Below are 17,900 nucleotides of genomic sequence, written 5' to 3'. Positions count from 1 at the left end.
TTAAAAATAAAAGGATGTTAAAAATAAATAAATAAATACTACATTAAAAAAAAAGTATCTCATCTCTGAGAACCAGAGAGCAAAATAGAAATAGAAAGAATACACTAATCATCTCCTGAAAGAAGCTCCAAAATGAAAACTGCCAGGAACATCATAGTAAAAATCCAAAGCTTCCAGGTCCCATCCAATCCAATCCAATCAACATTGATTAAGTACATACTAGGTGCCATGCTCTGTGCTAAAAGCTGAGGATACAAGGAATAAAAAAAGACAGTCTCTGCCCTCAAGGAATTTACAATCTAAAGGGGGAGACACAAAAAAAAGAAGACAGGAAAACAGGGGCTACTCTGCAGAGGCATCATGTTCCATTGAGTTAAAATCAGGCAGAGCAGCAGCTGCAAAATGGAGTGAGCCTGAAGAGTCCCGTTCTGCCCTCTATGAAGGAAGGCACTGAGAGCAGTTTGGTACTCCAGCCTTTACTCCTCCAATCAGAGGGGAGAGACAACTGTGGAAGGTAGTGTCAATCAAGGCTTGAGTTAGCAGTTTGGTTAAGCTAAAGAAAAAACACTATAAGCAGTTAGAAAGAAGAAATTAAAGTACTGAGGAGTCACAGTTAGAAAGAAAAAAAACCAAAAAAATGAAAATAGTATGTTATGATCTGCTTTCAGACTCCATAGTTGTTGTTTTTTTTTGTTTTGTTTTTTTAATTTAGCAGCCACCACTATAAAGAAGTGGAGAACTTGGAATACAATACTCTAGAAGGCAAAGGATGTGGACTGACAGCCAAGAAAGAATGGATTGGATCTTTGCATTTAACAAATACTAGATTACTACTCTGTACTGTGTATCTAATCCAGGGGTGGAGAGCCTGAGTCCTTGAGGCCACATGTGGCATTCTAGGTCCTTCAGTATGGTCTTTTGACTAAGTCCAAGTTTTAGAGAAAAAAATCCTCTTATTAAGAAGATTTGTTCTGTGAAATTTGGATTCAGTCAAAGGGACAGACTTGAGGACCTAGAGGGCCACATGTGGCCTTGAAGCCACAGGTTCCCCACCCCTGAAATCTATTCCACTGATCCTTTACTCTATTTCTTGGCCAGTACCAGATTGTTTTAATGATTAATGCTTTGTAATACAGTTTGAGATCTGGCATTGCTAGGCTATCTTCCTTCACATTTTTTTTTCATTGATTCTCTCGATATTCTTGACCTTTTGTTCTTCCAAATTAATTTTATTATTACTTTTTCTAGCTCTATAAAATGTTTTTGATAGCTTGATTGGTATGGCACTAAGTAAGTAAATTAATTTAAGTAGAATTGTCATTTTTATTTTATTGGCTCAGCTTACCTATGAGCAATTATTTAAATTATTTGTGTGAAAAGTGTTTTGTAATTGTGTTCATATAGCTCCTGGGTTTGTCCTGGCAGGTAGACTCCCAGGCATTTTATATTATCTGCAGTTATTTTAAATGGGATTTCTCTTTCCATCTCTTGCTGTTGGACTTTCTTGGTAATATATAGAAATGTGGATGATTTGTGTGGGTTTATTTTATATCCTGCCATTTTGCTGAAGTTGTTAATTGTTTCAACTAGTTTTTTAGTTTATTCTCTAGGATTCTCTAAGTATACCATTACATCATCTCCAAAGAGTGATAGTTTTGTTTCCTTATTGCCTGTTCTAATTCTTTTGACTTTTTTTCTCGTCCTATTGCTGTAGCTAGCATTTCTACTACAATATTAAATTGGTGGTAATGGGCATTCTTACTTCACCCTTGATCTTACTAGCCTTGCTGATGGTTTTAGATAGACACTACTTATCATTTTAAGGAAAGCTCCATTTATTCCTATGCTTTCTAGTGTTTTTAATAGGAATGAGTGTTATTGTGCTATAGGAAATGATGAGTAGGAGGATTTCAGAAAAACCTGGAAACACTTACATGAACTGAAGCTGAGTGAAGTGAGCAGAACCAGAAGAACCTTGTATGCAGCAACAGCAACATTTTGTGATGATCAACTATGATAGACTTAGCTCTTCTCAGCAATATGATGATCCAAGACAATTCCAAAAGACTCATGATGGAAAATGCTATCTACATCCAGAGGAAAAAAAAAAACCTATGGAGTCTGAATGCAGATCAAAGCATACTATTTTCATTTTTTTTCTTTCTAGCAGTTTCTCCCTTTTGTTCTGATTTTTCTTTCACAACATGACTAATGTGGAAATACATTTAATATGATTGTACGTGCATCATTATATATCAGATATATCAATCTATATTAGATTGCTTGCCCTCTTGGGGAGGGGTGGGTGGGAGGAAAAAAAATTAGAACTAAAAATCTTATAAAAAATGAATGTTAAGTAAAATAAATAAAAAAATAAATAAAATAAAATCTCAGGGGCAGCTAGGTGATACAGTGGATAGAGCACTGGCCTCGAATTCAGGAGGACCTGAATTCAAATCTGACCTCAGACCAAACACTTGACACTTACTAGCTGTGTGACCTTGGGCAAGTCACTTAACCCCAATTGCCTAAAAAAAATAAAAAAAACAAAGAATGTTAAAAACTATCTTTACATGTAATTGGAGAAACATACTATTAAATGGAAAAAATTAATAACATAATTTGAAAAAAATATAGAAACTTTCAAAAAAAATAAAAGCTCTTCCTTGCAAAAAACAGTTTAGTGGAAGAAAAAAATAAGAATGAGTGTTGTATTTTGTCAAAAAATTTTTCTGTATCTATTGAGATAATTATATGATTTTGTTGTTTTTATTTTTAATGTGGTCAATTACACTGATAGTTTTCCTGATATTGAAGCCATCCTGCATTTCTGGCATAAATGTTTTCTCCAAGTTTAACAATGATTTCTTAATTGCATATTTGATGTCTTTTTCTCAATTCTCATCTTCATCCTTTCTTCAGAATTTAATACCATTAACAAGCCTCTCTTCCTACACGCTCTATTTTCTTTAGGACTCGGGTGAGAAACCTGCAGCCCCAAGGCCACATGTGGCCCTCTTGGTACTCAAGTGTGGCCTTTTGATTGAGTCCAAATTTTACAGGGGATTAGTTCTGTGAAGTTTGGATTCATCCAAAGGGACGTACTTGAGGACCTAGAGGGCCAGAAGTGGCCTTGAGGCTGCAGGTTCCCTACTCCTGCTCTCGGTTCTCAGGACACTGTTCTCAGTTATCAGGACACTGTTCTCAATTCTCCTCCTATAAGTCTAGTCATTCCTCAGTCTCCTTGCTATATTATCATTTTTTCCAGGCTTTATCCTGGATACCCTTTTCTTTTTATACATTTTCCCTTTGTGGTCTCATAATATCTCATGGATTCAGTGATCATCTCTATGCAGTTGAACCCTGGTTCTATTCCTCTAGCCTTATTTGTTCTCTCAATCCCTAGTCCTAAATTGACCTCAAAATGTCCGAAAAAGACCTCATTATCTTTTCCTCAAAATTCAGCCCTCTTCTGAACTTCCATTTATCTTTTGAGGGGACCACAATCCTTCCTATGATTTGCACTTAATTTTTACATTTGGCCTTGTTCTCCTTTCCTCACTCTTACAAAACTCATATACCTAATCAATTGCCAAAGTTGGTCATTTCTATTTCCACAACATCTCTCATATACTTTCCCTTCTTGCAATTCAGTGTCCACTTCAATTCAACACTCATCACCTCTCACCTTGACTAGTACCATGGTCTCCTGTCTGGTCTCCCTGCTTCAATGTCTTCCCATTCCAATCCATCCTTCACAAAGCTTCCCTGAAGCATGTCTGGGCATGTCATTTCCCTCCTCAATAAACTCCAATAGCTCCCTATTACCTGTAGGATCAAATATAAATGCCTCTGTTTATCATTTAAAGCTCTTCACTGCCTGGTCCAATAACATCCTCTAACCAACAGTTCTTTTCCTGCTCTCTGGATTCAAATAGCTCCAGATACAAAAGATGAAAGGATCATGGAATTCCAGGGTTTTAAGGAATCTCAGAGGTCATCTATTCTAGCCCCTGGAGTCTCTGTAAAGACGTACAAAACAAACCACAGAAAGCCTGAATGTTCAAATCTGAAATTCAAAAAGGAGAAAGCAAACTGCAGATAGGAGATCCAGAAAGTGCTGACTGGGGAAAGAAGGCAAATTGAACAACTGAAGTTAAAATAAGGCTATTGAAGTATTTTGTTGGAGGGGAAATGGTGCATGGGTTGAATAGAAATTGAAATGAATGAAATTAAATGTAGGCAATACCATTAATACCCCACTGTATATTTGTGAGGAGGGGAAGTTGAGAGATTTAGAGGGATGTGGTATACATTGAAAGATTCAAAAAGAAATCAAAAGATTCAAATTCAAGTGCACACATACCTTCCAGAGATCTGAGGTTCTGACCCGGAATATCACAAGGCATTGGCAAGTCTGGGCTTGTAGGCAGGCTTACAGGATGATAGCCTATATGGTTTGATCGCTGTTTTCCCAGAGGTATTACATCTCCTACCTCTATGCTTCTGCAGAAGCTGTATCCCACACCTAAAATGAATTCCTTCCTCACGTCTACCTTTTAGAATCCTTAACTTCTTTTAAACCCTAGTTCAAATTCAGTCTCTTGCAGGAAGCCTATCTTGATTCATGCCACATACCCTACCCCCACCCCAAGTTGCTAATGCACTTTCTCCCAGGTACATTTGTATACTGTGCATTCACTCATCAGTGCACATTTCATTTCCCCCTGATAGCAGGTGAACTATGTGGCGACAGAAGCAATTTTGTTTGTTTTAATTTTTTGTCTTTGCATACCCCAGGCTATACACTGCATACCCAGCAGTGGCTGGCACATAGTAGGAACTTGCTAGTTGAATGGATGGGTGGGTGGATGGATGGATGATTGGACAGAAGGTCTATTCAATTCTCTAAGGCTCTGTTCTTTCATCAATATGGGACTGATCTCTCTCCACCTCTATAGATCTCAGCCTCTCTACCTCTTAGTAAATGGCCTTATTTATGAATTACTATTACTGAAAAAAAGCATCACTTGGTGATGAACCTCTCCACATTTAGCTAGGCTGAGTCTTGGATCAAAGATGTAGTCCAAACTTAGATCTAGAAGATACTGCCCCCACTACCTGCTATCTCCTTCTCTATTCCCGAATAACACCATTAAGTGACTCATTTAGGCAAGCTGGTGGAACAGTGGATAGAGCAATGGGTTTAAGATCAGGAAGTTGTTGTTGAGTTGTTTCAGACTTGTCGGACTCTCTGTGACCCAATTTGGGGTTTTCTTGGCAAAGATACTGGAGTGGTTTGCCATTTCCTTCTCCAGTTCATTTTATAGATGAGGAAACTGAGGCAAACAGGATTAAGTGACATGCCCAGGGGTCACATAGTCTGAGTTCAAATCCAGCCTCAGACACTCACTAGTTGTGTGACCCTGGACAAATCACGTAACCTCAGTTTGCTCATCTATAAATTGAGGATAATAATATCATCTACTTTACAGGGTTGCTATGAGAACCAAATGAGTTATTTTTAAAGGTGCTTAGGGCAGAGCTTGGTACATAGTAGATGCTATATAAATGCTTATTCTCATCCCTTCTTCTTACCCCTACCTCCTCATTACTTTGTTCTCTCTACTTTAACCCTCTAAGGTGACTTCTACCTGGACAATTCTGTGATTCTAGGGCATTAAGTAAGTCCGTGACACCAAAACGTGAGTGAGATTATCTAAACTCATTTCTCAGTGACCAAAGAGACAAGGAACACTGAAAGGGGTAGGTTCAAGATACATAGTGACATACTTCTCTGAATTTTCAATTTTCCGAGAGCATCTCCCCCAACCCCCAAAACACTGGGCATTAGAATGAAAAAAAGTATGAACCAAGGGCATGGGGTCTCCCAATACACAGTAAAACCATATTATCTTGCCTGTATTCAGTGATTTTGAAATGGACTAGAAATAGAAATGCAGTGTTAACTACACAGGGATAAAATGGCCTTCACTGGCACCCAATTATAATTCATACACAATAGTAAGTAAAAGAGGACACAGTGCTTATTATCCCAACTTTTCTAAGTCTGGCAGGCCTGACTTTTCTCCCTGGAGTTTTCCAGATGCTAACTGCTTCAGGCTGCAAAATATATCTTCTTAAAAGTATTTTTTGTTCTCATAATGAACTTGCTTCATAGTTTGGTCACTTGTGAATGTGCATAGCCTAAAATAAAGGACCACCCTACTTCAAAGGGCACTTTGTAGCATATTTCCTACCCCCCTCAATTTATTCTATAAAAAAGGAAAAGGAAAAGATGGGTCCTTGATGATCATTGAAGGAAACACTTACAACCTCAGACTTAGGGTAGTTACAGGGCCTGCCTGTCCACTCCTTTGCATCAGTGCCCCCTGTCATTATTCAGGGCCTTGTGTATATGCAAGAGATCTACCCTAAGTGTAGGGTAAACCAAAGCGCTAGCTGGACACCTCTGCACTATACCATACTGCTTCTCATTTACTGTCTACACCTCCTTTACAGATCAATTCAAATGTCATCTACTACAATAAACTCCCTAAGCTTCCTGGATTGGCAAAGACCTTCCCCAATCTAGTCTCACACAACACTTTGTTCTGTACTTTTCTCATACACTTATCATGCAATGTTTTATATTTATGTGGTTTTTTTCTTATACCCTACCATATCAATCTCCATGAGGAGAAGGGCTATGTCTTTTTTGTACATCCTGGAGATTTAGATATAGTATTCTCCATATAATAAGCACCTGAGCGTTTGTTGCATTAATCAATTATTCAATTCATTATCTCTAAAGCCTCTTGTAGGCTGAAAGTTCATTTATATTAAGATTGTAAATGATTGAATTGTAAACCAGAGAAAGTGACAAAGATTCAATCAATTAACAAGCATTTAAGCACTTGCTATGTGCCAGACACTGTGTTAAGAGCTGAGGGTAGAAAAACAAAAGTGAAGCATTCCATTTCTTCAAGGGGCTTATATGCTTTTTTTTTTTTTAAGGCAACTGGGGTTAAGTGACTTACCCAGGGTCATACAGGTAGTAAGTATCAAGTTTTTGGTCTGAGGTCAGATATGAACTCAGGTCCTCTTGACTTCAGGGCCAGTGCTTTATTTACTGTGCCACCTAGCCACCCCAGGGACTAATATTCTCTTGGAGAGACAGGATGGATATATGTACGCATATCCAAAATAGATACAAGGTGATTGTGAGGTGGTTTGGGAGGGGCCTACCTTGGAGAAGGGGAGATCAGGAGAAGCCTCATATAAATAAAGTTTGAGCTGAGCCTTAAAGAAGGTTAGGGATGCTAAGAGGAAGTTGTAGCCACATTTTGGGGAAGGGTGAGCAGGGTTAACAGAACATAGCACACGGAACATAGAACATAATGGTCCTTACGTAAGCCACAGACAAGTCATGTAGGGATTTTCAATAAGTTCAGCCATGGTTCAAATCCAAGAAAAAAGCATAGAGCTGTTAAGTTCATTGTTATTACTAGCAGTAAACATTTCTAGAGGCCAGAAGCCTTATGAAGTTGTTCAATGATGTCTCTCTCTTGGTTGGAGGAAAGATGAAAATCAAACAAACAGCCCATTAGCTGTAGAAGAAGATTGAGTGTGAATGGCAAATGGCTTTTTTCAAGGCCTGGACTTGAATCTGAGGCATGTGGCAACAAGAGCATTGATTTAAGAAGACCCAGAGTTAGACAAAATCTCAGAGACCATCTAGTGCAACCATCTCATTTTGAGATGAGGAAACTGAGGCCCAGGGAAAGGAAGTGACTCATGGTCGCTAAGGGAAGTGACTGAGGTCATAAGGGTATTAATCCACAGAGCCAGAATTAGAAAGCTTGGTCTTTCCAAATCCCATGTTCTTTCTTCTTCACTGCACTTTCACCTATATGGGGACCTGGTCATAGCTCCATATATACACCCACCATGTGATCACAACCCACAGTATTATGGGTACCCTCACCTATAAGATGAGTTACTTGGACTAAATGTTCTCCCAAGGTCACTTCCAGCTCTATCCTTCTGCACTCCCTCCTCAGCTCTGCCTCTGAGAATTTCTAGTTTCCTTCAATGCCCAGTCCAGGTGCTACCAACCACATGAAGCCTTCCCTGTTCCCCCAGGGGTCAGTGCCTTACCCATTAGGTTATCTTCTATCTAGTTTACATATAAGTACATATGTATATTCTCTCTCTCTTGGCCAGACTGAAGTTTCTGTGAGCAGAGATTTTCACTTCTATCATCATATCCCCAGCAACTAACCCAAATAGTAGGTACATGGTAAGTCCCTGCTGATTGATATTCTTATTCTAAATCTCTTTTACAAATCAGAACCATGTTCACTGTCACTTTCTAGGATTAAGTGATCCTTCCAGGAAAATGAAATCTTCCTTTCTCTACTGAAGTGTACCTCTGTTTGGTAGAAAGAGTTAGATGATCTGGGTTTAAATGTCAGCTTACTGCCTGTGTGACCCTGGGCAAGTCTTTTGACTTGGCTGCACCAACATTTCCTCATACATTAAATGAGGGTATTGAATCAGATGATTTCTGAGATCTTTTCCAGATCTAAATCCATTATCTTGTGATCACACTAAGAAATCTTTGCACCAATTTGCCCATTTCCCAACTTAGGGCTTTAGTTCATGCCAACCACACTGTCATCTTCACTTGAAATGGTAGATAAGAAAACACTTCAAAAAGGTGATGAAAACATTATGGGATACAAGATGTTGCTATTTACACTCTTCCTGGCACATTTCTCATTCGTTGGTTTTCTAAGCCCTTACATACAAATTCAGACTTGAGAAGGAAATTGGTGGCAAATCTTGTTATTATTGTTCAGTCATGTCTGACTCTTTGTGAGCCCATGGACCATACAGTACGTGGGGTTTTCTTCGCAAAGATACTGGAGTGGTTTACCATTTCTTTCTCCAGATAATTTTACAGATGAGGAAACTGAGGCAAACAGGGTTAAGTGATTTGCACAGAGTCACACAGCTAGTAAGTAAGTGTTTGAGACCAGATTTAAACTTAGGTTTTCCTGACTTTAGGCCCAGCACTCCATCCACTGAACCACCTAGCAAACCTAGTCCCAAATAAAAGCAAGCAGTTAAGTTTCTAAGAAAACAAACCAAAAGAAATGCTTCTTCTTATTCCTGTTTGAGTCAAGTTCCACTTTCCCTTTCTGGGTTTCAGTTTCCTCATCTGTGAAATGATAGTTGGATAACAACACCTTTAAAGTGTCTTCAAACTCTTAATCTATGAGTTGTTGGTCATAGAAGGCAAGTGCAGAGAGCACAGTCCTCCTTCACAGGCACATGTAGTTAACATTTAAAGCACTTTAAGGTTTACAAAGCACTTTCCTCATTATAACCATTCATAGCACTCCCATTTTGCAGATAAGATAATTGAGTGAGAGCTTTTGTTTAGGAGGTAGAGAAGAAAGTTACAGAGAATAGGAATCATTTAGGACTAGATTCTGAAGATCCTTTTTTTTTAATCATGAGATTATAGTATCATCTATTACTGAAAAAGATCACAAGAGATCATGTAGCCCAACCTTCTCATCTTATAGAGACCTAAACTGATGTAGTCACAAATATAGTCATAGATCTGGTTCAAATACATGTCCCTTGACTCTTTATTGCTTGCTTGCCACTATATCACATCTAAAGGTCTCTAGGGTAAACTGTGATCCTGAACCAATGCTCTGGGTTTATATCTCCTGCAGTAAATCATCAAGACCTCTCATTAACCTCTCTTTAATATCTTGTGCTCCAACCCAGGGCTTCCTTAAGAAACATCAGATTTTGACTCATGTCAGGGTCCATGTTACAAAGTATAGGAATCTGACACCATACAAGCATTCAGGGTAACTAATCATCAGATATGGGGCAGGCTTTATTTAATCTGATAAAAAAAAAAGACTAACTGAACTCATAAACAGTCAAGAAAGAAAGTTCAGCAAAAACAACCAACACATCAGCTGAGTCTGATAATGTATACGCTCTTCTGTACCCATTGTGCCCCATATCTACAAAGAAGGGGAAGGGTGCATTTTCTCAATCATTATTCAAAACCAAATTTGGTCATTATAATTATTACCATGTATAGTTTCGTGTTTTGGTTGTTGTTTTTCCATTTGCATTTTAAACTTCTATTATGCACATTCTTTTCCTGGATCTATACACTTCACTCTGATTTCATTCTTCCCACGCTTCTCTAAATTCTTTATATTAATTGTTTCTTACAGTGGTGATACTCTATACATTCACATACCATAATTTGTTTAGTCATTCCCCAAATGATGAGCATCTACATTGATTCCAGATTATCCCTACTACAAAAAGTTTTGCAACAAATATTTTCTTATGTGTATGGGGCCTTTATCTCTGTCTGATTTCCTCAGGTTATAGGTCTATCAGTTGGATTTCTGGGTCAAAGGTAGTGATCACTTTAATCACTTTCTTAGCGTAATTCTAAATTGCTTTGCAAAATGGTTGAATCAAACTCTACTAACAGTGTAATAATGTGCTTATCTTCAGAATTGATTATTTCCATCTGTTGTCATCTTTGCTGTTTTGCTGGGTATGAGGTAAAATCCAAAGTTATTTTGATTTGTGATTTGGAGCAATCTTTTATAGGATTGTTAATAGCTCGTACTTCTTTTGAGAAGTTTGTTCACTGGATATGGTGGTACACATCTATAATCCCTGTTACTGGGGAAGTTGAGATTGGCCAATATTGTGCTCAAGAGTTCTGAGTTATAGTGGGTTAAGTCAGTGGGATGTCCACACCAAGTTTGGCATTTAAATGATGGACTCAAAAGAGTGGGGGCCACCAGGTTGTCTAAGGAGGAGCAAACGCATTCAGTTAAAAAATAAAGCAGGTCAAAGTTCCAGAGTGGGACTGGGCCATGAGGTAACCCAGAACTTTCTGGCTGGGCACAATAGAGAGATTCAGTCTTTAAATTTTTTAAAAAAATATATTAAAATAAAATAAAAAAACAACTTTTAACCACTTCTTCACTGGATAATGGCTCTAATTTGTGCTAATCTTCTATCCATCTTGGTTATTATATCCTTATTAGAATATTTAATGACAAAGATTTTTCCTCAAATGAAGGCTTCCTTTCTTATCCCAGTTGTATTAACTTTATTCAATTTTAATGCTTTTCAATTTCACATCCAGCAGAATTTAAAGAATCTATACTCACCTGTAGTATAAGTGGGGTGTGAGGTTGCTACTTGACTTGGTACCATATTCATTCTCATCACTCTGAGTTCTAAGGTAATCCAGGAACAAATCTGGATATTTCATTATAAACTACAAAAGTTGCAACCACTCTCTTTGATCAATTACTTCTGAGTCATCATCCCATTTTCTTAAATATTATTTATTTAATGAACTGGGAGACATTATCAATGACAGAACAAAGTTCAATAGAGGGTCATAAGGATACAATACAAGATTAGGCACCTGAGGATTACATTAGATCACTAGATTCATAAAAAGTCAAGCCTAGAGGAGTTCTTGAGATCTTTTATTTCAAATGCCTCTCTTAAAAATTCTATTAATTAATGTTACTGTAGCTTTATGAGCCAAATGGAATGTTTAGGATTTGGCAGTGGAGCTGGTAGTTTTTGAGAAACTGAAAAGAAAGAGTTAATTGAGATGGTTTGAAAGAAACAGTGGGGAAGACAAAGAGAATGAGAAAAAAAAACTTTCTTTGTAAAACTGTCTTAACTGTTACTTTATGAAAACATAATTTAAGGAGAATTACAGAAGAACTGAGTCTGGAGAGAAACCAGAGTGATGGCTTGAGAGACGCTGAAGAGATTGTTGTTTTCTGTCATAGTTGGAGAGAAACTGGAGAAAGCGGAAAGAATGTAGAAAGATCTTCTTTGTCAATTAAAGCATTTTTACCTTTACCTTAAGAAGAAAATGAAAAGCAATCGTGAGAAGGGACCTTATTTGTTATTATACATGAGCTAATTTATATGGGACTGTATTTTAAGACTTGAGAAGTCATCTGCAATTACATTGATGGTTTTTTTTAATAGAGGAGTACAAAAGTAATTTTGCTTTTTATAATAGTTTATTATTTTTATTTCAAGATAATAGGTATATGTATTAATCTGTTCCTCCCACAAGACCTCTGCTATTGAGCAGTTTTTTTACATGGAAATTGAATCTCTCCACATGTCTAGATAGTTTAATAAATTTCCACAAACACCACATCAAAATATGCGTGTCTCTTTATACATTTTAAGTTCATCACCTCACTGTTTGACTGTGATTGGCATGTCTCATCTTTATTCTTTTGGATTCATCATTTATCGTTTCCATGATTAGAATTCTAAAGTTTTTCAGATGTCTTTCTTTAAGATGTTTTCAGTGTATAAATTGTTCTCCTAATTCTCCTCACTTTGCTCTACAACATTTTATAAAGTTCTTCCCAGTTTCCTTTGAAATTGTTCATTTCATCATTTCTTATGGCACAGTAAAATTCTATTGCCCCACTTTGTTTAATCATTCCTTAGTAGTAGGATATCCCCTTAGTTTCCAATTTTTGGGTGACATGAAAAGAGTTGATAAACACACACACACACACACATTCTACATATAGGGCCTTTTCCTTTCTTTGCTTTCTTTGGGGTGCATGTCTAATAATGTTATAGCTGGATCACTTATGCCCAGTTCAGTAACTTTCTAGGTATAAGTGATGGTTAGAGTCAACTCTGACTGTGTTTCTTCTCACATCTACAACATAATAATTAGCCATGTCTTTGTGTTATTGTTTTAACTCTGCTAATAAATTGTGTAGCTAGTAACTTTAATATTGTGCTAATTCTAAGATATGGACATTTTTTTAGTATATGGAGAGATATTAGCAACTGCTTGTAGAGAAAATAATTTCTCCATTTTACTAGATATTATTTAATTACTTAATTTCCTAGATTGGAAACTACAAACATGTCAATTAATTAATGTGAGAAATGTTGCAATTTTAGTAGTTACTAAGAAAATTTCCACACATACCTCTATATAACCCTAGAAATTTTGATGATGAAAATGAATGTGATAATAAGTCAAGAAGCTAAGGGATAATCTGAAGACAAAATGTACAGAGATAAAAAGTTCGTAATTTTGTCATCCTGGGTAATTCCTAGTGTGAGAATTCCCTTCACTAATGCAGATTGTGGTATGTATATTACTAAGAAACTAAGTTTTAGAGTTGCATAAGGCAAGATGGACTAGTAATTACTAATATCTCCTCAATCATCCTTTCTTGTAATGATTAGCCTTTAATTATTCTTATTCTTATAAATCCTTTTTTAAGATATCTCAAAAGAAATTAAAGCCTGAGTTCCTGAAAAATTATGTTGCATAATTTTCTTCTGTTTATTCTCAATCAGGTCGAATTACTTTTCTCAACTTCATTTTCTTGAATGTCTGTCATCATCACAATTATTGTTGCTACTGTTAGAGGGATTTGAATTCAAGGTCAATTTGGTAACTCTCTCTGTATATATATATATATAGATATATAGATAGATATAGATATAGATATAGATATAGATAGAGAGATAGATATAGATATAGATATATACAGATAGATATATAGATAGTTGCTGTTGTTCAGTCATTTTTCAATCATGTCCCAGTCTTCATTACCCCATTTGGAGTTTTCCTGGCAAAAATATTGGAGTAGTTTGCCATTTCCTTCTCCAATTCATTTTACAGATGAAGAAATGGAGGCAAACAGCATGAAGTTACTTGCTCAGGGTCACACAACTAGTAAGTGTCTGAGGTCAGATTTGAACTCAGGAGGATGAGTCTTCCTGACTTCGGGCCCAGCATTCTACTTACTGTGTCACTTGGCTGCATATACATATACACATACACATAGGTATGCTTATACATATGTTTATACATACATATATGTATATATATTTATACATGTATATGCATGTGTATATATGTATGCATGCATGCAACTATGCATGTGTGTATATATCACTGTAGGCACTGGAGTTACAGGAACAAAAAAGTCCTCACCTTCAAGGGTCTTACATTCTACTGGGAATAGAATATAATGTAATTGAGAAGGCAGAGAATACTAACAGCTACTGGTGGGGGGTGGAATCAGAAAAAGTTTCAAGAGATGATACCTGAGCTAATTCTTGAAGGAAGATAAGAATTCTAAAAGACTGAAAATAAGAGGGAGTACATTCCACATGTGAGGAACTGCCCATTTGGGTGCATGGAGGTGGGAGATAGAATGTCATGTTTGAGAAACAGGTAGGTATGGTATCCAGCTTGGCTGTAATATAGACTACATGAGTTAGAGGAATGTGAAATCAGATGGTGAAGGCAAGTTGGAACCGCATGGTTGATGGCTTTTTTTCTTTTTCTTTTTCTTTTTTTCTGCTTTTTAGTGAGGCAATCAGGGTTAAGTGACTTGCTCAGGGTCACACAGCTAGTAAGTGTCAAGTGTCTGAGGCCAGATTTGAACTCAGGTCCTCCTGATTCCAAGGCCAGAGCTCTATCCACTGCGCCACCTACCTGTCCCGGTGGATAGCCTTAATGGCAGCATAAACAGTTTGTATTTTTATCTTAGAGGCAAGAGAGAACCAATTTTCACTATTTCATACAAAATATCGTATACTATTGTATGAGTCCAAATGAATGATTCCACTGTAATCAATCCTGAGAAGAGTCCACAGATCTGCTCCATTTAACATATATTTGTTGTCCTTCCAGTTTAATCTAAAAACACTGTTGGGTTGATTTATTTTTAGGTTGGGCCTCATATCAAGCTTTATTCCAGCTTACTTTGTTACCACACCTCCTGACAGAGAGATAATGGAGTATATGTGCAGAGTGAGACACATTTTTGGATATGGTCAATATGGGGGTTTGTTTTGCTTGACTATTCACATGTTTTATAAGGGCTTTGTTTTTTCTTTTTTCAATGGGGGGAGGGTGGAAGCAAGAAAAAAAATAAACATTTGATCGTTGAAAAAAATAAAATTTAATTCAAGTTCATTTTCCTTCCCTATTGCTTTTTTATGTTTCTCAAGATAATATTACTCTTCCTCTTCCCTAATGTTTTGCGAATGTGCTTGAATTATAAATCAGTGTTGCCCTTGGTTATCATTTCTTTCTGTTTGGCAAGGCAATCAAGTGTTTGCGTCCTGAAATGGTTTCTGGGATTCTTTTGCTTCCATATCCTAGCAATTATTTTACATTAATTAAATTTCTGTAAGAAATATCAATAACAAAACTCAAAGTCCTTCCTTTTATCCATTTCCTACTTTTCAGAATGAACAGCTTATTTAAGTAGGTCACTATTATTCCCATTAAACCTATCCCCCTCCTAAACGTCTGTATTTCTTACATTATGACTACAATCATTCCAATCACACAGGTTCTCACCCTTGGTATCATCCTCCATCCTTCACACTCACTAATCTAAAATCAGTTGCCAAATCTTGTCATTTTTTGCCTCCACAGTTTCTCTGCATTTGACTCTTTCTCTCTGCTCACACAGCTACCACCCTATTTCAGGCCCTCATTACTTCCCATCTAGATGGCTACAATAGCTTCCCAATTGGTCTCCCTGCCTTAAGTTTCTCCTTCTCCAATCCATCCTCCACATAACTGCCAGTGATTTTTCTGAAGGGCAGTTCTGACCACGTCATTCCTCTACTTAATAAAATTCAATAGCTTCTCATTACTTCCAAGAGTAAATATAATCTCTTCCATTTGTCATACAAAGCCCTTCACAAGTGGGACTCTTCCTACCTTTTTGATTCTATTATGCATTACTCCTTTTTATGTACCCTAAGATCTAACCAAAGTAGCCTTCTTACTGTTTTTCACCCAGGGCACTCCATCTCTCATTTTCTTACCTTTGCTCTGTCTATTTCCTATGCCTAGAATACAATTACTCCTCTTAGAACTATGCTTCCTAAAGAACTACATCGATTTTATAACAATAGACTTTCTTATCCAGATGTGACCAAAGGCTCCAGACTCCTGTGGATTGCTCTCTCTTCTTCCAAGTAGAGTTTATAAAGTTTTAACAAAATACAAAATAAGTAGGCAGAGATTACATGTCTCTAATTGAAGATTTATCCTTTTTTATATTTTTTCTTTTATTTTTATTAATATATTTTTTCTTTTCTTTTCTTTTCTTTTTCTTTTTCTTTTTCAACATTTACTTCCACAAGATTTTGAGTTCCAAATTTTCACCCCATCTTGCCCCTCCTCCCACCCCAAGATGGCATGCATTCTGAATACCCCTTCCCCTAGTCTGCTTTACCTGCTACTTCTCCCCTCCTTCCCCTTCTATTTTCCCATAGGGCAGGATAGATTTCTGTACCCCATTTCCTGTATTTCTTATTTCCTAGTTGCATGTGAAAACATTTTTTTTAAACATGTGTTTTTTAAACTTTGGGTTCTAAATTTGCTCCCTTCCTCCCTCCCCACCCACCCTCATTGAAAAGGCAAGCAACTCAGTATAGGCTATACATGTGTAGTTATGCAAAACACTTCCATAGTAGACATGCTGTGAAAAACTAACTCTCTTTCCCTTAATCCTATCCCACCCCCCCATTTATTCTATTCTTTCTTTTGACCCTGTCCCCTCTCAGAAGTATGTGCTTCTGATTACTCCCTTTCCCAACCTGCCCTCCTCTCTATCATCCCCCTACTCTCTTGTCCCCTTCCCCTCCTATTTTCCTATAGGGTAAGACAGATTTCCATACCCAATTGAATGTGTATGTTATACCCTCCTTACATCAAATCCTAAGAGAATAAGATTCACTCATTCCCTCTCACCTTCCCCCAGTTCCCCTCCACTGTAAGAGCCTTTTCTTTTCTGTTTTTTGTGAAATAATTTACCCCATTCTACCTTTCCCTTTCTCCTTCTCCTAGTATAATCCTTTCTCACCCCTTAATTTTATTCTCCAGATATGACCCCTTCATCTTCAACTCACTCTGTGCCCTCTATCTATCTATCTATCTATCTATCTATCTATCTATCTATCTATCTATCTATCTATATATACATACCCATAATTTTTTTCCCTCCAACTACCCTAATACTGACAAAGGTCTCATGAGTTACAAATATCATCTTTCCATGCAGGAATGCAGACAGTTCAACCTTAATAAGTCTCTTATGATTTTCTCTTTCCTTTTTACCTCTTCATGTTCCACTCAAGTCTTGTATTTGAAAGTCAAATTTTCTATTCAACTCTGTTCTTTTCATCAAGAATGCTTGAAAGTCCTCTATTTCACTGAATGACCATTTTTTCCCCTGAAGGATTATACTCAGTTTTGCTGGGTAGGTGATTTTTGGTTGTAATCCTATCTCCTTTGCCCTGCAGAATATTATATTCCACACCCTACGGTCCCTTAATGTAGAAGCAGCTAAATCTTGTGTTATCCTGATTGTGTTTCCACAATACTTGAATTGTTTCTTTCTGACTGCTTGTAATATTTTCTCCTTGACCTGGGAACTCTGGAATTTGACTACAATATTCCTAGGAGTTTTCCTTTGGGGATCTCTTTCAGGAGGAGATTGGTGGATTCTTTCAATTTCTATTTTGCCCTCTGGTTCCAAAATATCAGGACAGTTTTCCCAGATAATTTCTTGAAAGGTGATGTCTAGGCTCTTTTTTTGATCATGGCTTTCTAATAGTCCAATAATTTTTAAATTTTCTCTCCTGGATCTATTTTCCAGGTCAGTTGTTTTTCCAATGAGATATTTCACATTATTTTCTAATTTTTCATTCTTTTGGATTTGTTTTACAGTGTCTTGATTTCTCATAAAATCACTAGCTTCCAATTGCTCTATTCTAATTTT

This window comes from Vombatus ursinus, unplaced genomic scaffold, assembly GCF_900497805.2.
Source record: "Vombatus ursinus unplaced genomic scaffold, bare-nosed wombat genome assembly UNPS02014863.1, whole genome shotgun sequence".
Lineage (NCBI taxonomy): Eukaryota > Metazoa > Chordata > Mammalia > Diprotodontia > Vombatidae > Vombatus > Vombatus ursinus.
This window is presented reverse-complemented; position numbering follows the sequence as displayed.